The sequence below is a fragment of the Lipotes vexillifer genome, unplaced genomic scaffold, assembly GCF_000442215.2.
Source record: "Lipotes vexillifer unplaced genomic scaffold, Lipotes_vexillifer_v1.1 scaffold142, whole genome shotgun sequence".
Taxonomy (NCBI): domain Eukaryota; kingdom Metazoa; phylum Chordata; class Mammalia; order Artiodactyla; family Lipotidae; genus Lipotes; species Lipotes vexillifer.
Window position 1 is genome coordinate 355,215 of NW_006795110.1, and position 24,791 is coordinate 380,005.

Consider the following 24,791-nt stretch of genomic DNA (forward strand, 5'->3'; position numbering starts at 1 on the left):
GCGCAGTGGTTGAGAGTCCGCCTGATGATGCAGGGGACACGGGTTTGTGCCCCGGTCTGGGAAGATCCCACATGCCACAGAGCGGCTGGGCCCGTGAGCCATGGCCACTGAGCCTGCGTGTCCAGAGCCTGTGCTCTGCAACGGGAGAGGCCACAACAGTGAGAGGCCCACGTACCGCAAAAACAAAACAAAACAAAACAAAAAATCCTTCACTTAAAATTTAAATGTGATGATTAGAAGAATTTTCCACAGACTAACTTTGGGCTTTGTACATTTCAAGCTTTGTTTCTCCTCTGCTCCCCAACATGTCTAAGACAGGGCACTATAGGATATATTCATATGGTTATAATACCTCTGGCTGTCTCTGTTTTGTGTAAAGATGCTGGGTGAGTCAAGACATCAGGTTATGGGAGCGTTCCTGAAGCCATTCCTACACCATTAGCAATAAATTAACTATACACATAAGTCATTGCAAACCACATAAATATATCCCATTAAACCCAAACTAAATCTATCCACAACTCAATTTCCTCTTAGCCACTCCAGTGCCACCCAACACAAGGGGGATGTCTGATGGAGGAAAAGTCAGACTGGAGAAAAGTCTTAACTGAATATGGTTAAATATCTTACTTTGCAAATTAGATTTTATATATATATATATATATATATATATATATGTATATATATATATATATATAATTTTATATAAATTATTTTACAAGGGTATATATATACCCTTGTAAAATAATGTTAGGGCTCTTCCCAGGACCTTGGAAAGGGTCTGTCCAAGTGAGGGACTTTGAAGATTTATGATTAGCTTCATCGTAAATTAGCATCCAAAGAAAGATATATTCAAGTTGCTCTAAGTGATCAGCAAAAGTTTCATAATGGAGGTCATATATGAGCTGAATCTTTAAAGATACTCAAGGGGGAGGACATTTCAGGAAAAAGTGATTGCATGTACAAAGCCAGAGAAAGGTAAAAGAACACATGGTCTTGGGGAACTATAAATAGTTTACTATGTATGTAGGGCATCTGAGGAGATAGTGGAAGATGAAGCAGTAGAGGCAGACCTGCAATTGAAAGACATCAGGCTCTTAGAAAGTCATGGAAACTCTCGCTTATATTCTTCCCTAAGCTACCTTAAGTTCTCTTACCTTCATTGGGAGTAAGAAGTTAGTTTTATCCGTTCCTGTTATGGGTGTGTTACAACAACTAGACAGGAAATCAGGAAAGATAAAGAAGAGCTCAACACAACCATCAACCAAGAGGATCTAACTGACATTTATAGAACACTTCACCCAATAACAGCAGAATATACATTCTTCTCAAGCACCCATGGAACATATACCAAGATATACCATATAAAAATGATGGAGTAGGCAATGCTGAGCTACCATCACTCCACAGAAGCATAGAAAAACAAACAAACTGTCAGAAACAACTTGTCAAAACTCTGGAAAACAGTCAAAGGTTTACAGCAATCAAGAAAATGCCAAATCAAGGAAAAGTCAACTTTACAATGGTAAGAAACCACAGTGAGTTACCACTTCATACCCGTTAAGATGGGTATTATTTTTTAAATGGAAAATAGCAAGTGTTGGTAAGGACATGGAAAAATTGGAACCCTTGTGCCTTATTGGTGGGAATGTAAAATTGTGCAGCTATTGTGGAAAACAGCTTGACAGTTCCCCCAAAAGTTAAACACAGAATTACCATATGACCCAGCAATTCTTCCTCTAGGTATATTCCCCAAAGAATTGAAAGCAGACACTTGTATATCACTGTAATTACAGCATTATTTTAAAAAGCCAAAAGGTGGGAACAACCCAAATATACATCAAAAGATGAATGGAAAAATAAATATGGTATTTACATACAATGGAATATTATTCAACCTTTAAAAGGAATGGAATTCTAATACATACTACAGTATGGATAAACCTTAAAAACAGTATGCTAAGTGAAATAAGCCAGACACAAAATGGCAAACAATGTATGATTCCACTTATATGAGGTACTTCGAATAGGCAAATTCATAGAGACAGAAAGTAGATTTAGAGTTTACCAGGGGTTAGGGAGAGGGAAGAATAGGGAGTTATTGTTTAATGGGTTTGTAGCTTATGTTTAAGATGATTAAGAAGTTCTGCAAATGCATAGTGATGATGGTTGCAGTTTTGTGAATGTACTTAATGCCACTGAACTGAACACTTAGAAATGACTAAAGTGGTTTAAAAAAATTTTTTCAACAAGGTGTTGGAAGATATAGTTGAAGAAATCTCTAAGAAAACAATTAATAGGTAGAGAGATGAGAAACGGAAAAGAGAAAAATAAGAAAATTAAACAATCCATGAGGTCCAGCATCCAATAAAAATAATTCTTGAGAAGAAAATTAAGGAGAGGAAATTATCAAATAAATAATAAAAGAAAATCTCCCCCAAACCTAAGCACATTAATTTCCAGACTGACAGAGCCCACTGGTTGCTCAGTACCATAAAGGAAAAACAGACCTCAAGTCATATCATAAAACTTTAGAGCAAAGGGGAAAAGAAATTATTCTAAAAGCTATAAAGCTTCTAGGGAGGAAAATTTGGGGTCACACAAAAAGGTTCTAAAATCAGAATGGCTTTGGACTTCTTATCAACAATACTGAAAGCTTGAAGACATTGGGCCTTGAATTCTATATGCAGCCAAACTACCAATCAATTGCAAGGATAGAATACAGAAATTTTCAGGCATGCAAGTTCAGGAATCTTGGAGTAGGTACCCAACAAAACAAGGGCAGTAAATCCAGAAAGCAGAAGACATATGATCCAGGAAACAGAGGATCCAACAGAGGAGAGAACAGCAGGGATTTCTCAGGATGATAGTGAGGAGAAGGTCCCATATACCAGCTGTACAGAGGCCTAGAAATCAAACACTCCAAATTGGAGAGCTTCAGGGAAAGGTTCTGAGGAGAAGATAGAATTCACAGATTGCGTGGTGTGGTTGACAATACTGAGAATATTACAGTTTTGTCAAAGAGTGTGGCATGAGTTAGTGATAAATACATAGGAATTGATATGCATTAATGATAAGTATATAGAAAGCTAGACAACATATGTAAGGTGAGGTAATTATTAATTCCAGGAAAAAAATTTCCAAGGAAGGAAGAGTAGCCATACTATATAGCAGCTGGCTCAGCTGTGAACAGTATTTGTTGTCACCGTAACTTTAAACACTGAATGTTAATTTGGCCAACAATTCTGGGATAATTAAATGTGGAATATGAGACAAGATGAAATGTGTGTGTAGATGGATGTGGGAGATAGTAGTAGGACTCAATTATAATCTTCCATAGAAGGAAGTCAGTAGAGCGTATCAAATATTGAAAAACAACTACCAATCTTCTCATTTTATTTGAATATATACAGGGAAATACTAGAAGTGACTAAAAGAATGTTGGAAATAGAAATTGGAAATGTGAAGGGATAAGTTAGAGAACTGCTGTGTGTCATCGTAAGACTTAGGTAACGTTTAACTTTGTAAATTATGTGCATGTTATTAAACTGTTACTTTGATCAAAATACAAATGAAATAAATAAAAGTTAAGGGTCATATCAAGGTGTACTGTGTAATCCTAGTTCAAATGCAATGCCCCCTGGGATAAACTGTTAAAGGTAAATAACAGCTCATAGTACAAGTGAAAAGATACCTAGCTTTTTAATGGTAGGAGAGCCTTATGGCATTTTTACTTGCCCTTGTCCTACTCCCATCCCAACTGGGAAGCTCTCTCGAAAATATGTTCCTAGTGTAGAACCCTGGACCATGGTTCAAGAGGGAAGAGAGTAGACCTTATTTGAAAATTACTGTGTAGACTTATTCTAACCTGTCAGGGGCCACCTGGATGACAGATGCAGGGTACTCATCTCTGTTACACCTAACTTGAAACTCAACTAGGTCATAAAAGTGGTGAGCATTGCTTGAAAACATCGTAATGTAGATGAACAACCCACAGATTCCTGAGGCAAAAGATTGAAGTTTAGACATAAAATAGACAACCTAAGGCCTGGGAGGAAAAGCCAGAGAGAATATTTCTTTGGAAAATGAAGGCAGTCAAAAGCACCTGTGTATATGGGGAAATGCCCAGGGCACATAGCATGCTCAGAAAAGACCTGAGAGGACCTTAAAGACTGGAAGAGGTGTTTTTTGTCATTTTAAAAAACTCCTGACATTCAAGGAAATCTCTCAAAATGCTAGCAGTTCACTAGAAGCTTCAGGCACAAGATCAGTGAATTTGAAGATAGGAAAATTAAAATTACCCAGTCCACGGGACAGAAAGAAAAAAGAATGAAGAAAGGAGAACAGAGCCTAAGGGACCCATGGGACACCATTATGGGAGTCCCAGAAGAAAAAGAGAGAGAGAAAGTCAGAAAGAATGTTTAAAGAAATAAAGGCCGAAAGCTTCCCAAATTTGATGAAAGCATTATCTATGCATCCAAGAAGCTCAATGAATTCCAAGGAGGATAGATGCAATCCACACCAACACTCATTACAATCAAACTCTTGAAAGACAAACAAACAATCTTGAAAGCAGCAAAAGAGAAGCAACTAGTCACATACAAGGGATCCTCAGTAAGATTAAAAGCTGATTTCTCATCAGAGACCATGTAGGCCAAAATTGAGGGAGAAATTAAGACATTCCCAGATAAACAAAAGTTGAGGGAGTTTGTTAACACTAGACCTACCTGAGAAAAAATGGGGCAAAAAGAAGTCCTTCAAGTTGAAATGAAAGGACACTAGACAATAACGTGAAGCTATATGAAGAAATAAAGTTCTCTGGTAAAGAGAACTACATGGGCAAACATAAAAGCTAGTATTGCACTTTTGGTTTGTAACTCCACTCTTTCTTTCCTACATGACATAAAAAACAAATGCATAAGAATAATTATAAATCTGTTATTGGGCACACAATATCTAAAGATGTAATTTGTGACAACAACAACATAAGGAAGGGGATGGAACTGAATAATAGCAGAGTTTTTATATGCTATTGAAGTTAAGTTGGTATCAATTCAAACTATATTATAATAAATTTAGGATGTTAAATGTAATTCCCATGGTAACTACAAAATAAATGTTCTTTGGATGTACAAATGGAAATGAGAAGAGAATCAAAAAGGTTCACTACAAATAATCAACTAAATACAAAAGAAGACATTAATGTAATAAATGAGGGACAAAGATAGTATTAGAAATGGCAGAAAGCCTTCCTTATTGGCAAACACATTAAATGTAAATTAATTAAAGTGTCCAATTAAAGGCAGAGATTGGGCAGAGTGAATTAAAAAAAGAAACCATGGTGCAACTGTATGCTGTCTATGAGAAATTTACTTTAGATCCAAAGAAATAAGTAGGTTGAAAGTGAAAGAAAGGATGGAAAAAAATATTCCATGCAAATGGTAACCAAAAAGAGCTGAGGTTGGCTTATACTAATATCAGACAAAATCGACTTTACATCAAAAAGTGTTACAAGAGACAAAGACATTATATATTCATAAAAGGATCAATTCATCAGGAATATATAACAATTATAAACCTATTTATACTATACAACAGAGCCCCAAAGTGTAGAAAGCAAACATTTACAGAATTGAGAAGAAAAATAGACAGTTCTACTGTAATAGTTGGAGACTTCAAATACCACTTTCGATAATAGTTAGAACATCTAGACATAAGGGCAATAAGGAAATAGAGAACTTGAATAGCATTATAAACCAATTAGACCAGAAGGATACGTAGAGAGAACATTCCCCCCAACAACAGCAGAATGCACATTCTTTTCAAGTGGACATAGAACATTCCCCAGGATTGACCATATGTTAGGCCACAAAACAGGTTTTGATACATATAAGAAGATTGAAATCATTCAAACTGTCTTTTCTAACCACAATGGAATGAAGCTAAAAAAAACAACAGAGGGGACAGTGAGAAGTTCAAAAATATGTGGAAATTAAGCAACACACTCTTAAAACAACTAATGGATCAAAGAAGAAAACACAGTGGAAATGAGAAAATACTTTGCAATGAAAGAAAATGAAAATGCAACATATAAAACTCATGAGATGCAGCAAGAGCCATAATGAGAGAGAAATTTATACCTGTAAATGCCTACATTAAAAAGAAGATCTCAAATCAATAAACTACTTTTACATCTTGAGGAACTAGAAAAAGAAGAGATAACTAAATCCAAAGCTAGCAGAAGAAAGGAAACAACAAAGATTAGAATAGAGATAAATGAAATAGAGAATAGAAAAACAGTACAGAGAATGAACAAACCCAAAAGTTGGTTCTTTGAAAAGAGGAACAATGACTTCCCTGGTGGTGCAGTGGTTGAGAATCCGCCTGCCAATGCAGGGGACATGGGTTCAAACCCTGGTATGGGAAGATCCCACATGCCGCAGAGCAGCAAAGCCCATGCGCCACAACTACTGAGCCTGTGCTCTAGAGCCCATGAGCCATAACTACTGAGCCCATGTGCCACAACTACTGAAGCCCATGCACCTAGAGCCTGTGCTCTGCAGCAAGAGAAGCCACCGCAGTGAGAAGCCCACACACTGCAACAAAGAGTAGCCCCCGTTCACTACAAGTAGAGGAAGCCCACGCACAGCAATGCAGCCAAAACTAAATAAATGAATAATCTTTTTTTTTAAAAAAAAAAAGAGCAACAAAATTGACAAACCTTTAGCTAGACTGATAAAGAAAAAAGAGAGAGAGAGATAAGACACAAATAACTAAATTCAGAAATCAACGGAAGGACATTGGGACTTCCCTGGTGGTCCAGTGGTTAAGAATCTGCCTTACAATGCAGGGGACGCAGGTTCAATCCCTGGTCAGGGAACTAAGATCCCACAGGCCGTAGGGCAACTAGGCCCACATGCCACAACTACAGAGCCCACACGCTCTGGAGCCCACACGCCACAACTAGAGAGCATGTGTGTCGCAACTACTAGACCCACACACTCTGGAGCCCATGTGCCACAACTAGAGAGAAGTCCCGTGTGTCGCAACTACTATACCCACACACTCTGGAGCCCATGTGCCACAACTAGAGAGAAGCCCGTGAACCACAACAAAGAGCCCACACACCTCAACGAAAGATCCCACATGCGGCAACTAAGACCCAGTGCAGCCATAAATAAATAAATAAATAAATAAACGAAGGACATTACTGCCAAACTTACAGAGATTTGTTTTAAGATTATAAGAGAATACAACTAACAATTGTATGCTAACAAATTAGATAGCCTAGATGACATGGGCAAATTCTAGAAATAAAAAAGTTACCAGAACTGACTCAAGAAGAAATATAGCATCTCAATAGATCTGTAACAAGTAAAATATTTAAATTGAATTAGTAATGAAGAACCTCCCAACAAAGAAAAGTCACAGCCAGATGACTTCACTGGTGAGTTTTACAAAACATTTAAAGAATTAATACCAATTTGCCTCAAACTCTTCCAGATAACTGAATAAGATTGAACACTTCCCAACTCATGCTAGGAGGCCACCATTGCCCTGATACCAAAGCCAGATAAAGACCTAACAAGAAAAGAAAATTACAGCCCCAAATATCTTATGATTATAGATGCAAAAGTCCTTTAACAAAATACTAGGAAACTGAATTCAACTGCATATTAAAATGACCAAGGGGAATTTAACCCAGGTGTGCAAGTATGGTTCAACGTAAGAAAATCAATCAGTATAATACATCACATTAATATAACAAAGGGGAAAAGCTACATGATCATCTCAATTGATGCAGAAAAGGCATTTGACAAAATCCAACACCCACTTATGATAAAAGCATTCAGAATGCCAGGAATAAACAGAAACTCCTCAACATGATAAAGGGCATTTACGAAAAATCTACAGCTAACATAGTCAATGGTAAAAGATGAACACTTTCCCACTAAGATCAGGAATTAAGACAAGACACCCACTTTTACCACTGCTATTATACTAGAATTTCTAGCCAGAGCAATTAGACAAGAAAAAAGGAAATAAAAGGCATTAAGATTGGAATGCAAGTAATAAAACTCTCCCTATTCACAGATGACATGATCATACATATAGAAGATTCCAAAGAATCCACATGAAAGCTACTAGAGCTAATGAACAAACTCAGCAATTTTGCTGCTTACAATACACACACAAAATCAAATGTGTTTTTATACACCAGCAATAAACAATCCAAAAATTTTTAAGAAAGCAATTCCATATAGCATCCCAAAGAATAAAGTACCCAAGAATAAATTTAACCAAGGAGGTGAATGACTGGTACACTGAAAATTACAAAATATTTGCTGAAGGAAATTAAAGAAGACCTAAATAAATGGAACAGCATCCTGTTTTCATGGATTATAAGACTTAATATTGTTAATATGTCAGTACTGCCCAAAGCAGCCTATAGATTCACTGTAATGCCTGTCAAAATCCCAACAGCCTTTTTTTTTGCAGAAATGAAAAGGCCAATCCTCAAATTCATATGGAATTTCAAGAGGCCCCAAATAACCAAAACAATCTTGAAAAAGAACAAAAAGGACTCACTTCCCAATTTCAAAACTGACTACAATGCTACAGTAATCAAAACAGTGTGGTATTGGCAGAAGGACAGACATATAGACCAATGATATAGAATTGTAAGTCCAGAAATAAACCCATACATCTATGGCCAATTGATTTTCAACAAAGGTGCCAAATTCATTTAATGGGGAAAGAATTATCTCTTCAACAAATGGTGCTTGGACAACTGGATATCCACATGCAAGACAATGAAGTTGGACTCCCTACCACACACCATATACAAAAATTAACTCAAAATAGATCACCAGTCTAAATATAAGACCTAAAACCATAAAATTCTTGAAGAAAGCATAAAACATAAATCTGCATGACCTTGGAATTGGCAGTGGATTCTTAGACATGACAACAAGAGAAAAAATAGATGAATTTGACTTATAAAAATTTAAAACTATTGTGGATCAGAATACATTATCAAGAAAGTGAAAAGAAAATCTATAGAATGGGAGAAAATATTTGCAAATCATCTAATAAGGATTTAATATTCATAATATATAAAGAACTCCTAAGCTCAACAAGAAGACAAATAACCCATTTGAAAAATTGGCGGGCTGGGTGCGGAGCGGTGAGGTGAAGGGATCGTGCTGCGAGGACAGCAGGCCTGCCCCGGCAGCTGCCACAGGTCGGATCATTCACTCCTGTGGGCTGGTGCAGCCACAGGGAGTACCCTCTGGCCAGCGGACAAAGGGTTAAACACGCCAGCGGTGACTGCGGGCTGGATGTGAGAACCTCGGCACGGCGTCCGCACTTCAGGTGCACCCGGGTGGGTGGAGCGAGCCAGCTGGCGGGGACGTGACCGACCGGCCGAGGCTCCCCTTCCCCTGCAGGGGTCGCTCGGCTCCCTCCGCAGGCGCCCTCTTTTCTAACTTGAGGGCAAAAGGTGGTGCCTGTGGACCGAGGGAGAGCCTGGCTCTGCTGTGGTGGGAGCAGCAGTTACTCTTACCAATTAGGGCGTGGGGGCGCATGTGGCATGGACACGCTGACACAGGTGACCAATGGGATTTGGGCTCATGGGTGGGCCGTGTGGAGTGGGCGTGGTCGTAGTCTGGAGCCACGGTTTCTAGTGAGGTAACTGCCAGAGTTGCGTGGAGAGCTAAGCTGAGTGGCGGTGGGGTGCTTCTCTGCCCCCACATAGAAAAGCCTACCAATGCTTTCTCATTTGGATCCAGGCTCCAATTCGGGAGTCTGGTAGCTGGATCCCCTAGGAAGAAAAGTTCTCAAGCAGTAAGAAGAAAGCCTTTCAGTTTGGAACACTTCTTTGCAGCTGGAAATGGGGAATGGACTGTCAGACCAGACTTTGATCCTGTCCAGCCTGCCTTCATTTCAGTCCTTCCACATTGTCATTATGGGTTTGGACTCTGCTGGAAAGACAACTGTGTTATACAGGCTGCAGTTCAATGAATTTGTAAATACCGTACCTACCAAAGGATTTAACATGGAAAAAATTAAGGTAACCTTGGGAAATTCTAAAAGTAACTTTTCACTTCTGGGATGTAGGTGGTCAGGAGAAATTAAGGCCACTGTCGAAGTCATATACCAGATGCACAGATGGCATTGTGTTTGTTGTGGACTCTGTTGATGTTGAAAGGATGGAAGAAGCCAAAACTGAACTTCATAAAATAACTACGATATCAGAAAATCAAGGAGTTCCTGTGCTTATAGTTGCTAAAAAACAAGACCTGAGGAACTTATTATCTCTCTCAGAAATTGAGAAATTGTTAGCAATGGGTGAAATGAGCTCATCAACTCCCTGGCATTTTCAGCCCACCTGTGCTATCATAGGTGATGGACTGAAGGAAGGACTTGTGAAACTACATGATATGATAATTAAAAGAAGAAAAATGTTGCAGCAGCAGAAAAAGAAAAGATGAATGGTGATAACCTTTTAGGTCTGTGTGGAGTAGGTTTTCTGTGGTCTGATTTTGACAAATGGAAGAGTGTCAACAGCCTGGTTTGCCTGCCTGCCCTCCTGGATGCTGTTAAAGCTTTGTTTTGTTGAACAATCAGATGTCCAACTCTGTTGCCTTGTGGAAGATGAGTAAATGCAGTGCTTCTTAAAATGGCCTCTTCTCGCTACCCCACAAATCTTTTGGTACTACCATTTTGGGAAGCCAAGCAAAGATATAAAATTGACCAGAAAACAGCTGTGGAAATTTGACCTGAAGTTAGTGAAATAAAACTTTGAAGAGTGTCTGCCTAAAAAAAAAAAAAAAACTTGGCAATGCACAGAAATCTCTTGCATTCCTATACACTAATGATGAAAAATCTGAAAGAGAAATTAAGGAAACACTCCCATATACCATTGCAACAAAGAGAATAAAATACCTAGGAATAAACCTACCTAAGGAGACAAAAGGCCTATATGCAGAAAACTAAGACACTGATGAAAGAAATTAAAGATGATACAAACAGATCAAGAGATATACCATGTTCTTGGCTTGGAAGAAGCAACATTGTGAAAATGACTATACTACACAAAGCAATCTACAGATTCAATGCAATCCCTATCAAACTAGCAATGGCATTTTTCATAGAACTAGAACAAAAAATTTCACAAATTGTATGGAAACACAAAAGACCCCGAATAGCAAAAGCAATCTTGAGAAACATAAATGGAGCTGGAAGAATCAGGCTCCCTGACTTCAGACTATACTACAAAGCTACAGTAATCAAGGCAGTATAGTACTGGCACAAAAACAGAAATATAGATCAATGGAACAGGATAGAAAGCCCAGAGATAAACCCACGCACATATGGTCACCTTATTTTTGATAAAGGAGGCCAGAATATACAATGGAGAAAAGACAGCCTCTTCAATAAGTGGTGCTGGGAAAACTGGACAGCTACATGTAAAATAATGAAATTAGAACACTCCCTAACACCATACACAAAAATAAACTGAAAATGGGTTAAAGACCTAAAGGTAAGGCCAGAAAGTATAAAACTCTTAGAGGAAAACATAGGAAGAAAACTCTATGACATAAATCACAGCAAGATCCTTTTTGACCCACCTCCTAGAGCAATGGAAATAAAAACAAAAATAAACAAATGGGACCTAATGAAACTTAAAAGCTTTTGCACAGCAAAGGAAACCATAAACAAGACGAAAAGACAACCCTCAGTATGGGAGAAAATATTTGCAAATGAAGCAACTGACAAAGGACTAATCTCCAAAATGTACAAGCAGCTCATGCAGCTCAATATCAAAAAAACAAACAACCCAATCCAAAAATGGGCAGAAGACCTAAATAGACATTTCTCCAAAGAAGATATACAGATAGCCAACAAACACATGAAAGAATGCTGAACATCACTAATCATTAGAGAAATGCAAGTCAAAACTACAGTGAGGTATCACCTCACACCAATCATAATGGCCATCATCAAAAAATCTGTAAACAATAAATGCTGGAGAGGGTGTGGAGAAAAGGGAACCCTCTTTCACTGTTGGTGGGAATGTAAATTGATACAGCCACTATGGAGAACAGTAGGGAGGTTCCTTAAAAAACTAAAAATAGAACTACCATGCGGCCCAGCAATCCCACTACTGGGCATATACCCTGAGAAAACCATAATTCAAAAAGAGGCATGTACCACAATGTTCACTGCAGTTCTTTTTACAATAGCCAGGCCATGGAAACAACCTAAGTGTCCATTGACAAATGAATGGATAAAGAAGGTGTGGCACATATATGCAATGGAATATTACTCAGCCATAAAAGGAAACGAAGTTGAGTTATTTGTAGTGATATGGATGGACCTAATGTCTGTCATACAGAGTGAAGGAAGTCAGAAAGAGAAAAACAAATACCATATGCTAGCACATATATATGGAATCTGAAAAATAAATGGTTCTGAAGAACCTAGGGGCAGGACAGGAATGAAGACACAGATGTAGAGAATGGACTTGAGGATATGGGGAGGGGGAAGGGTAAGCTGGGGCTAAGTGAGAGAGTGGCATGGACTTATATATACTACCAAATGTAAAATAGATAACTAGTGGGAAGCAGCCGCATAGCACAGGGAGATCAGCTCAGTGCTTTGTGACCACCTAGAGGGGTGGATTAGGGAGGGTGGGAGGGAAGGAGACGCAAGAGGGAGGAGATATGGGGATATATGTATATGTATAGCTGATTCTCTTTGTTGTAAAGCAGAAACTAACACACCATTGTAAAGCAATTATACTCCAATAAAGATGTTTAAAAAAAATTGGCAAAGGAATTAAATAGACATTTCTCCAGAGAAGATTTACAAATGGCCAATGAGCACATGAAAAGATGCTCAACATCATTAGTTATTAGGGAACTGCAAATCAAAACCTCAATGAGAAACCACTTTACTGGGATAACTATAATTTTTTAAATGAAAATAGCAGGTGTTACTGGGGATGTGGAGAAATTGGAACTCTTTTAAATTGCCACTGGGAATGTAAAATGGCACAGCCACTGTCGATAACAGTTTGGTGGTTCCTCAAAATGTTCAGTATAGAATTACCATATGACCCAGAAGTTACACTCCAAGTTATATACCCAAAAGAACTGAAAACAGGGACTTAAACAGATACTTGTATTCAGTGTTTACTGTAGCATTATTCACAAAAGGCAAAAGGTGAAATAACTCAAATGTCCATCAGTAGGTGAATGGATAAACAAAATGTGGTATATCCATACAATGAAATACTATTTGGCCATAAAAAGAAATGATGTTCTGATATAAGCTACGACATGGATGAACCTTGAAAGCGTTATGCCAAGTGAAATAATCCAGGCACAAAAGGACAAATATTATATAGTTCCACTTACACAAAATATCTACAATAGGCAAATTCATATAGACAGAAAGTAGGTTAGAAGTTACCAGGGATTGGGGGAAGGGGGAATGGGGAGTTATTGCTTAATGGGTACAGAATTTCTATTTGGGGTGATAGAAAAGTTTTGGAATAGATAGTGGTGATGATTGCACAATACTGTGAATGTACTTAATACACTGAATATTATACTTAAAATGGTTGCAATGGCATATTTTATGTTTTATATACTTTATCACAATGATATTAAAATTTTAAAAATAAAGATAGACCACATCATGGACCACAAAGAAATCTCAGCAAATATAAAAGAAGGAAATCAAACAGGGTATATTTTCTGACCAAAATAGAATCAAACAAATTAATAAAAGATAATAGGATAATCTCCAAACATTTAGATACTTAAAGAACACACTCCTGAATAATCCATTTGTCAAAAAGAAAATTTCATGGAGAATCAAAAATTACATTTAAATGATTTAAAATGAAAATACAGCGTATCAAAATTTGTGGGACACAGCTAAATCAGTGCTGAGAGGGGAATTTACAGCACCAAATCTTAAAAAATAAAGAATAATCTCAAATCAATAATTTAAGTTGCCACCTTAACATACTAGGTAGGGCAAATTAAATGAAACTGAAAACAATAATAATATAGAAAATGAAACAGAAAGGTGGTTCTCTGAAAATGTCAGTAAAATTGACAAATCTCTAGCAGAACTGACAAATTTAAAAACAGAGAAGACAAATTGCCAAAATCAAGAGTGAAGTGGGGTATCACCACAAACCCTACAGACATCAAAAGGGTAATAACAGAATACATCTAACAACTCTACACACATAAACTTGACAAGTTAAATAAAATGAACTGCTTCCTCAAAAACCACATACTACTGCAACTCACCAAATATGAAATTATTTGAATAACCTATAACTATTAAGGAAATTGAATTTGTATTTGAAAACTCCCAAAAAGAACTCTCCAGGCCTAGATGGTTTCACTGGAGGATTCTACCAAATGTTTAAAGAAGAATTCAAACCAAATCTAAATCTTTCCAGAAAATAGAAGAGGAAGAAACACTTCACAACTCATTTCATTAAACCAGTGTTATCCTGATACCAAAACCAGACAAAGACAGTACAAAAAAAGGAAAACTACAGACCAGTATCTCTGCTCTGTGCATTCGATAGCTGAAAGACATAACAAGCAGCGTCTGAGGAGCATACAAAACAAAAAGGAAAAAATAAAGCTGTCCCTATTTGCAAATGACATTATTGTCTACAATACAATCCCAAGGAATCTACAAAAACTTCCTAGAACTAATAAATGTTTTCAACAAGGTCTCAGGATACAAGATTGACATACAAAAATCAATTGTATTTCTATGTACTATCCATGAGCACATGGAAACCAAAATTTAAAATACAATGCAATTTATAATCAGCTTTTAAAAAATGAAATACTTAGGTGTAAATCTAAGAAAAAATATACCAGGGCTTCCCTGATGGCGCAGTGGTTGAGAGTCCGCCTGCCGATGCAGGGGACACAGGTTTGTGCCCCGGTCTGGGCCCGTGAGCCATGGCCACTGAGCCTACGCGTCCGGAGCCTGTGCTCTGCAACGGGAGAGGCCACAACACTGAGAGGCCCGCGTACATATATATATATATACACACACACACATACCAGACTTGTATGTTAAAACTACAAAACCCTGATGAAAGAAATCAAAGATCTACATTCATGCAAAGACATACCGTGTTCATGGATTAGAAGACTCCACGTAGTAAAGATGTCAATTCTTTCCATATTTATGTACAAGTTTAAAATAATTCCTATCAAAATTCCAGTATGTTTTTTGAAAATATAGACAAGATTATTATTAAATTTATATGGAAAAACAAAGGAACTAGAATAGCTAAAACAATTTTATAAAAGAAGGATGAAGTAGGAGGAATCACTTTACCAATTTTGAGATTTAATATATAGGTACAGTAATCAAGACTGTGTGGTACTGGCAAAGGAATAAACACATCAAAGAGCAGAATAGAGATCCCAGAAACAGACCCACACAAATACAGCCAACTGATTTTTGACTAAGGTCCAAAAGCAATTCAATGGAGGAAAGACAGCCTTTTCAATAAATAGTGCTAGAGCAGTTGAACTTCCATCAGCAAATTGGTAAATTTAGTTTAAGAAAAAGTAGAAATCTATTTTACTGTTTTTGCAGCTTCTCTTTAGATTTTAAAATTTTCAAAATAAAAAAATTGTGGAAAAGACATGTAAAATATATTGCAATTATATTTATTTACAGTGGAAGATATACCTGTTGGGTAACCACAGTAGTCTTATCTACTCCAAGGGCATTTCTTTCCCAGGATCAAGGGACCTAGGAAACTGAATTAGTAAGTCAGAAGGTTACTTGATGAGCATGGAATCAGAGTGAAGGAAGTGACTGTTTCATAATTGAGTCTACATCCTTAGGGACCACAATATGTGTGTCTGTCATATACGTGGACTACCCAGCTCCCTCTGCTCTCCAGCCACTGCACAAATGTACACACTTCCCTCTCCCATCCCTTCCTGTCCCTCTGCATAGTGAGGAGTGGGGGGTGCTGGACAAACAGTAACATATCTTCACTCTCTAATCCCTCTTTTTCAAATAACTCGTACACCACCTTTCTGTAGCACCTTATTCTTCAGACAGTTTACAGTAAAACTGATTAGATTGCAGCTTTCTTCGAGTACATTCCAGTCTTGCAGATATGCCCTGATCACCTTGATTACACTTGGATATTTCCCAAGTCTCCATCAGCAACACATCTATAACCATGTCTTTGTGTTATTTCACTCTCAGAATCATTCTGAGCCTATCTCCAAATTCCCAGGTCACCTTACTGCAGCCTAGACTCTGACTACACTTATTTCTTTAGTTTGATTTATTTTGCCAAGGTCCCATCATAGACAGATTTTTTTTCAAGGTGTTGACGATATTACTGCTTCTTTTGGTGTCTTTGCCACTGCTCTACAAATGTATTTTTGCAAACAGTATGAGCTAAAGAAGGTATAATAGATGAAATGATAAAATTAGATTTTATATATATATATGAAAGTGCTTTGAAAGTTAAAAGCACTGAACAAGTATAAGAGATGATTATTGCTGTAATTTAATAGGTAAAGCCACTGGCTGCTTCAGGCCAGCCCTTATAGGAGAGGAGCACTTCAGGATATTCCAGCCAGTCTGCTCTGTAGTTTTTCCACCTCACATTTCTCTCCCATTTTCAGTCACATGATGATTAAGTCTCTGGGGAATGAATCATGCTGCCAAAGCCACAGAGACTGATTTATAAAGCAGACCTCAAGGTGGTCATTTATAATGAGCAGTATATTAGGCAAGACAAGACTTTCATCAACAGCATAAAGGCCCTCCTGGCTGGTGGGTCATCCCAGTCAAGAAACCAGTTATACACCATAAAGCTGCTCAGCAAACACCTAATTAGAACAAAAGGAATTGGATAGTCTCCAGAGTTTTGTTCTTCTTTTAATCAAGCCTAGGTACCTGAGAAATTGCCCTTCTCCATACTAGGAACAGTTCTGTCTACAGAAGCAAAGATGCCATTGTCCAAAAATAGACAGTCCTCTCCATGGTCGTTCCTGGAGATGCACTGACAGATTTTCTCTTGTTCACCCATCTCACTTTGCCAGTCATCTAAGTACCTGTCTTTACAGCATTACCTCGAGACAATCATGTTACAATTTTTGACATTACAGTTTACCTTAACATTAGTAACATTTTAGGGTGGTCATTTCTTGACACCTTAATATCTCCATTTCCCAATATACAACAGGTTACCATGGCAGGCAGGCCCCATTGTTTACCACTTCAAAATGTGCTCATCCAACAGTGCCACAAAGAAACTTATGCTTCACTTCTTAAACTTTTTCATCTTTTTCCCCATCTGCCAAATAGCCAAAGTGCACTCTAGTACCTTTAGGATATTACCAAAAGCCAGTCTGTTGCTTTGGTGCAAAAGTGTGGGTGCTACCTGAAGGCAAAAAGGAATACCTGCAAGTCTACCCAGCACCAACTGTTTGGGAACCAGAAATCTAGTCTGCTAAAGTTCAAAGGGAATGGAGAAACCTGAAGCTTAGAAAAGATAAATGATTCAATAAAATAGTATATATGAAAGTGCCTAGCACAGGCCCTCAATAATAGTTAGGAAAAAGAAATGAGCAAATTGTCCAAGGTCTCCCAAATAGTGAGTGGTAGGGCCAAAACTCACGTAGTTGTTTCCCCACTAGCACAGTGCCTCAAAAGTCATCCTGAAAAATATTTTGCTTTCCATCCTACTTTTCAGAAGTATTTTGTGGGGAAGAGCAGAGAGAAGCATCTGCTCGTATTTCATTGTAGACTGGAACTTGTTGACTTCAGCGTCAGAGTAACTTTCTCTGAAGCCTTCCCTGAGCCCCTTCTTCTGAGCCTCATCGCCCTTTGATTAAATTCTGCCTTTTATCATCACTTGCACTTCCTTCTCTCCTATTTCTGGCCTCCTGAATATAAACTCTTGAAGTGTCCACTCACTCATCTTTATATGCCTCACAGTGAGGCCCAGCGTAGAGTATGGCATATAGTAAGTACTCAACAAATTTCTGGTTATTTGAATTGAGTTCCATTAGCTGCAGCTTCTGTGATTCTCCATGATTTTTTGCCTGAGCCCTCTGTCTCCTGTCTCGATTCCTCTTAACAGTTTTTACTACGAGCTGGGTGAAACTAGTTATGCTATCCTCAAGATTCCACGGAACTCTTTTCAAAATCTTTTCCTCCATTTTTCTTCACAACTCCATTTTTGGTGAACTCTGCTTCCCTCACCCCTTTCATTCATTCATTCACTCATCACTCACTCACAAATGCACAGTGAAGTAGACAGAGGGGCCCTACCTTTTAGAACTTGTAGTCTCCTGGGAGATCAGCAGTAAACAAGTAATAAAATAATTACAGATTATGATAAGTGCTAAGGAAATAAAGAGATGATACCAAGATCAGGACTGACCTCTCTGAGGGGATCAAATCTAGGTCTGAAGTACCAAAGCCATGAAGAACCCAGCCAGACAAAGCTGCATTTCAGGGAACAGCATGTGAAAAGGTAGGAAAGAGCTGGATATGCTCAAGAAAAAGCAGAAAGGTTGTGCGACTGGGGTGTATTGAGTGAGGTGAGGGGGGGTGGGATGAGGTCAGAGAGGCAGGCAAGAGCCACACTATGTAGGAGACTTGTAGGCTGAGGTAAGGAGTGTAATCTGACTCTAATTGTAGTGGGGGTCAAAGAGTTTTTAAGCAGAGGAGTAACATAAGCGAATTGACATTTTTAGAAGATGGTGCTGACTGCTGTGTGGAGACCACATAATGTGGGGACAAGAGAGGGTGCAGCGACCACTGTCCAGGCTAATACACTGATCCAGCTGAGGACTGCTGGGGCCTGGACTAGGGTGGTGGCAGTGAAGATGGTGTGATTCAAGAAATATTTTTGAAGTAGAACTGAAGGATTCTGGATTTGCCGATAATTTGAATGGGGAACCTCTTTGTTTTACTGTTTAGGAAGGTAAGGCACAGGAAGACTAAGTTGATAGGGAATAATTTTTGTGCTGTAACTGAACCCTGATTTCCTAACTGCTGGTATCGTGTTCTTTCTCTGCACTACTCTGCTTTTCATAATCTTCAGCAATTCTCACTACCTTTGTGTCTTCTCCCAAATGCAATCATTCACCAAATCCAGCCCCCTCCTTTTCTGTGCCCCCTGAATCTCCTGCCTGCACTTGCCATGCCCATTCTGCTCTGGGTTATTGTGACTGCCTTCTGGCTGGCCTTGCTGCCTCCTTCCAGCCTTACAGTGCAGGTCATTTTTCATGGCTTCGCTTCAACCGTGTCTCTAATAACTCTCCAGCAACTCCCTACTCATTCAAATGAAAATCCAGACTTTGGGCAGTGACTTCACAGCACTTCCCCAGCTAGGTCCACCCAACCCTTCCTGTTTGCTCTCGTCTCCCATTATAACCCAGCCCACATCTTCAATTTTAGTCTTTTTGTGGCTACCCCTCCCAGCTCTGAGCTATTAGGCCAGCTGCTTTGTGTATGAAATTCCCCTCTTTTGCTCTTTCTTCTTGACTAGCAAGTCATAGATTTTTCCTGAATCATTTCAGTCATTCATTCTTTATTTCACCAAATAATAATTGAGTACCTCCTTTGGGCCTGACACTACTAGCTACTAGGCATGAAAAAATCAGTAGAGATGGTACCTGCCCTCAAGCAGCTTGCAGTCTGTTGGGGGAGGCAGATCTGTAATCAAATAATCACGATGTGTTGTATTAAGTGGCCCAGGGGCTATAGATACAGAATGCTGGAGCTACACACAAGAAGTAGCAACAAACCCTACTGAGGGAAACAAGAAAGGCTTCACAGAGGAGGTGGCATTTGAATTGAGTAGAAAGGTATATAAGTATTTTTGCAGGTGAAGAGAAAGAGTAAGGGCATTTCTGGAAGAAAGAATCCGTTGTTATTTGATAATCATAATAGCTAGCAGGTACTGCTTTTTCAGGTATATATATACTTGTGATAGGGCAGCATATGCTGGGATTATACTGACAGGTTCAGTACGGCTGGAGTATGGGACACATAGAAAAGCATATTGGAAAATGAGAATAGAAGGAGAGATTGGGACAAGATTCTACAAGCAGTAGGAGCCAGGAGAGATTTTTTATTTATTTATTTATTGGCTGTGTTGGGTCTTCGTTGTTGTGTGCAGGCTTTCTCTAGTTGCAGCGAGTGGGGGCTACTCTTCGTTGTGATGCATGGGCTTCTCATTGTGGTGGCTCCTCTTGTTTCAGAGCACAGGCTCTAGGCATGCAGGCTTCAGTAGTTGTGGCTCACAGGCTCTAGAGCACAGGCTCAGTAGTTGTGGCACATGGGCTTAGTTGCTCTGCAGCATGTGGGATCTTCCTGGACCAGGGCTCGAACCCATGTTCCCTGCATTGGCAGGCAGATTCTTAACCACTACACCACCAGGGAAGTCCCCAGGAGAGATCTTTAAAAGAGGGAGTGGCAGGCTTCCCTGGTGGCGCAGTGGTTGAGAGTCCGCCTGCCAATGCAGGGGACACAGGTTCATGCCCCGGTCCGGGAAGATCCCCCATGCCACGGAGCGGCTAGGCCCGTGAGCCATGGCCGCTGAGCCTGCGCGTCTGGAGCCTGTGCTCCGCAACGGGAGAGGCCACAGCAGTGAGAGGCCCTCATACCGCAAAAAAAAAAAAAAAAAAAAGTCTAAAATGGGTCACAGGACTATATTCCTTCTGGAGGTTCTAGGGAAGAATCTGTTTCGTTGCCTTTTCCAGCTTCTAGAGGTCTCCTGCATGCCTCAGTTCATGGTTCCTTCCTCCATCTTAAAAGTACATCACTCCAACCTCTGCTTCTGTCACCACATCACCTCTCTGACTGTGTATTTCCTGCTTTCCTATTTCCCTTATGAAGATCCTTGTAATTACATTGAGTTCACCCGTATAATCCAGGATAATCTCCCCATCTCAAGATCGTTAATCATGTCTGCAAAGTCCCTTTTGCCATGTAAGTTAGCATATTCACAGATTCTGGGTATTACGACTTGGACACCTTCAGGGAGCAAGCATACAGACTAAGACACAGATTGACAAGGGTTTGTTCAAAGGTGTAACCTAGTTCTGAAGACACCACACACCCTGGAGACGTGTAGATTCAAATGTTCTAGAGCAGCACTATCCAATTAAACTTTCGCAATGATGGAAATGTTCTATATCTACACTGACCAATACGGTACCCACTAGCTACATGTGGCTATTGAGCACTTGAAATGTGGCTAGTGAGATGGAGAAACTACATTTTTCATTTTATTTTATTTTATTTTATTTTCACTAATTTACATTTAATAGCCACATGTGGCTAAGTGGTTAGTATTGGACAACAGAGGCCTGCAGCTGGGGGAAGGGACAGACAGTAAGGAAATTTTTTTGTCTAAGTTTTAACTTTGAGTAGAATTTTTTTAAAAAATACCTCCCTGAGATTTTATGACACCTGGTTTGGAGATTGAATATATATTATGTGAATGGCACAAAAAATCACAGGCCACGATTTTTAATTTAAAGTGGACCTAGGTTTGTGATGCCTCAAACACCAGGGAAAATCAAATTGAAAGCTTTCATGGGAGAACACTGTTACTCTTGGGCCACATGGAAATCGCACAGAGAGTTCTAACAAAGTCCTTCACAATCAAAAGTCACAATTTACACAAGAAAACCAACTTCCAGGAGGAAGCAGTCAAAAGGGAAAAAAAAAGGTAAAACATAACTAGACCCACAAAGATTTTAGATATTTGCATTATCGTATATAGGATATTAAATAGATATGTTAAATACATTTAAGGAAATAAACAAGTACAGAGCAAAGAGCAAGAGACTATCAAGAATGACCTGCTACCGCATAGCACAGGGAGATCAGCTTAGTGCTTTGTGACCACCTAGAGGGGTGGGGTAGGGAGGGTGGGAGGGAGGGAGATGCAACAGGGAAGAGATATGGGGATATTTGTATATGTATAACTGATTCACTTTGTTATAAAGCAGAAACTAACACACCATTGTAAAGCAATTATACTCCAATAAAGATGTTAAAAAAAATGACCTGCTAGGTTTGAAAAAGAACTAAATAGAATACCTAGAAATGAAAAATATAATAATTGTTATTAAAAACCTTGATGAAGTTTTATGCATCAGTTGATGAGAAATTAGGAAACTGGAAAATACATCTGAAAAAAATCACACAAAATTCAAAAAAGAGGTACAAAGAGATGGAAAATATGAGTGCTTAAGAGATATGGAGGATAAAGCAAAAAAGCCCAATATTAATCTCTTTAGAATTCTACAAAGAAATAATAGAAAAGGGGGAGAACCATTCAAATAAACCATAGCTGGAAAGTTTCCAGAATTTTGAAAAAACAAAAATCTGCAGGTTCGGGAAAACTAAGAAATTCCAGGCAAGATAAATAAAAAGAAATTAATATCTACATGCATCACAGTCAACTGCAGAACACCAGAGACAAAGATAAGATCTTAAAACAAGCTACAAGGAAAAGACTGATCACATACAAAAGAACAACAATTAGACCAATAGGTGACTTCTCAACAGCAACATTGGAAGCCATATTAGAATATAATGTTGAAAGTGCTTCGAGAAAATAATTTTCATCTTAAAATTATATATACTGTGGCCCACTCACTGAGCCACCACCGAGGACTCAGCCACTTCCCCCTCAAGCCCCCTCGCTTCCTGACGCTCTGTCCCCCTCACCCGCCTTTTCCAGCCGCCACCTTCTGCAGGCCATTTCCACCGAGGAAAAGGAATCGTATCGTATGTCCGCTATCCAGAACCTCCACTCTTTCGACCCCTTTGCTGATGCAAGTAAGGGTGATGATCTGCTTCCTGCTGGCACTGAGGATTATATCCATATAAGAATTCAACAGAGAAACAGCAGGAAGACCCTTACTACTGTCCAAGGGATCACTGATGATTACGATAAAAAGAAACTAGTGAAGGCATTTAAGAAGAAATTTGCCTGCAATGGTACTGTACTTGAGCATCCAGAACATGGAGAAGTAATTCAGCTACAGGGTGACCAGCGCTAGAACATATGCCAGTTCCTCGTAGAGATTGGACTGGCTAAGGATGATCAGCTGAAGGTTCATAGGTTTTAAATGCTTCTGGCTCACTGAAGCTTACGTGAGGATTTCCCTGCAATGAGCAAAATTTTCCTTCTGTCCCTTGTCACAAGTTTAAAAACCTCACAGCTTGTATAATGTAACCATTTGGGGTCTGCTTTTAACTTGGACTAGTGTAACTCCTTCATGCAATAAACTGAAAAGGGCCAAAAAAATTATATATTCTGTGAAACTGTCTTCAGAGAATAAAGGCAACATAAAGGCATTTTAATATAAAAAAAAAATTTAAAGCATTTACCACCAACATTTGTCACTGAATAAGGAAAATTATCCAAAAAAGAAGTTCCGAGATATACAAAAGAACTTTAAGTAGAAAACAAAAGTTAAACATGTGGGTAATATTAGTAATTTATAATTTGTGGGATTAAAAGAAAACAAAAAACACAGAATTTAAAGGCTTCACAATAGCGACTCATGTTGTTGAGGATTAGAGTCAAAACATTTTAGGGGTCCCTTCGAGAAGACGGTACCTATGTTAATTAACTCTAGGTTTTATTGAATTAAGTAAGCATGTTAGAATTTCAAAGATAGCCACTAAAAGAAGAGAAAAAGAATGAATATCTTCCAAAGTAATAGAAGTGGAAAAGTGGAACAAGAAAAAATCAATTGATTCAAAAGAGGAAAAAACACAGCAAAAATGGAACTCATGGAATAAAATAAGACAATATAAATAAATCCAAATATACAGTCTTTTTCTTAAAATACAGTTTTGGAAATTTAAAAACACTTTTAAATAACTCTTTAGGTCAAAGAAGAAATCTTAATGGAAATTAGAAAATGTTTAGAAATGAGCTTGTATGTTGCACCTAAAGTGGTGGTTACAGGGCTGTTTATAGCCTTAGGAGAGTATATTAAAAAGCAAGAGGGAGTTCTGTGGTGGCCAGGCTTTCACTGCCATGGCCGATGTTCGATCCCTGGTCGGGGAACTGAGATCCCACAAGCTGTTCAGTGCAGCCAAAAAAAAAGGAAGAAAGGCTGAAAGTTAATGAGCTAAGCATTCAACTTAAGACGTTAGATAATAAACAATAGAATAAATCCAAAGAAAACAGAAGGAAGGAAATAATAGACACAAAAGCAAAAATTATTAAAATATAAAACAAAGTAGAGAAGATCACCAAAGCCAAGAATAGCAAGAGTCTATGGCATTTGAGCCATGACTCACTCCTTTATCACAACTCCCCCCACCCCACCTCTGCTTTGCAGAATCTCTACCCCAAACTCACTACTCTGGGCAGATGCAGCCATGAGGATGGAGGTTCCTTCCCCCTGCAGTACCCAGTCTGGGGTTATGATTTCACCAAGGGAAGGGCAGGCTGCTGGAATTTTTCATCTCTCCCAGCTCCATGTTGCAGAAGCTCAAGTCCAAGCAGGCATGGTCAAGAAAACCAGATCTCTTTTCCTCCACCCAGCTCCCACTCTAACCTGGGCAAAACTTTTTGGCCAACCCAATATAAACCCTGAACTGTGATAGTAGCCTCCAAACCACAAAGATATCCAACGATAAAGGTTAAAAATCTAACTGACTTGGGAGGCTTAAGCACAACCTTGACAATAAATGGCTTGTGCCAACCCAGG

The 24,791-nt window shown here is 38.8% G+C and overlaps 1 protein-coding gene and 2 pseudogenes across 3 annotated transcripts in view; all 3 read left to right on the plus strand.

The window, feature by feature from the left end:
• HDAC8 (histone deacetylase 8) overlaps positions 1–24,791 on the plus strand; it is a 247,051-nt gene that overhangs the window by 133,130 nt on the left and 89,130 nt on the right. The window lies entirely within an intron of this gene.
• On the plus strand, positions 9,893–10,493 carry LOC103077956 (ADP-ribosylation factor-like protein 4A pseudogene; annotated as a pseudogene).
• On the plus strand, positions 22,851–23,192 carry LOC103081904 (eukaryotic translation initiation factor 1 pseudogene; annotated as a pseudogene).